Consider the following 343-nt stretch of genomic DNA (forward strand, 5'->3'; position numbering starts at 1 on the left):
CTATAGAGTGCATGTCCTTCCCAGAGAGACAGAGAGACAGAAAGTGAGAAGTCACCCCCCCAGGGTGGATGGCCACGCTGCAATCCCTTCTCCTCCATTCTCCTCTCAGGATCTTGGGCACTCACGCACAGGCACCCGGAATGAGTTTAAGCCACTGGGTCCGGGACTCAAACCATGGTCGATTACATGGGAATCCAGCAACATAACCGTTACGCTAACTGCTGGTCCCAAAAGCTTTTTAATTCTGATAATTCAACAACCAAGAATTTAAGGAAAAAAACAAAAATGGTTTAAAAATGAACACAGACATGTGACCGGATAGCAAGTCAATAAATACAATGTG

This window comes from Tupaia chinensis, unplaced genomic scaffold (assembly GCF_000334495.1).
Source record: "Tupaia chinensis unplaced genomic scaffold, TupChi_1.0 Scaffold144642_1, whole genome shotgun sequence".
Classification (NCBI taxonomy): Eukaryota; Metazoa; Chordata; class Mammalia; order Scandentia; family Tupaiidae; genus Tupaia; species Tupaia belangeri.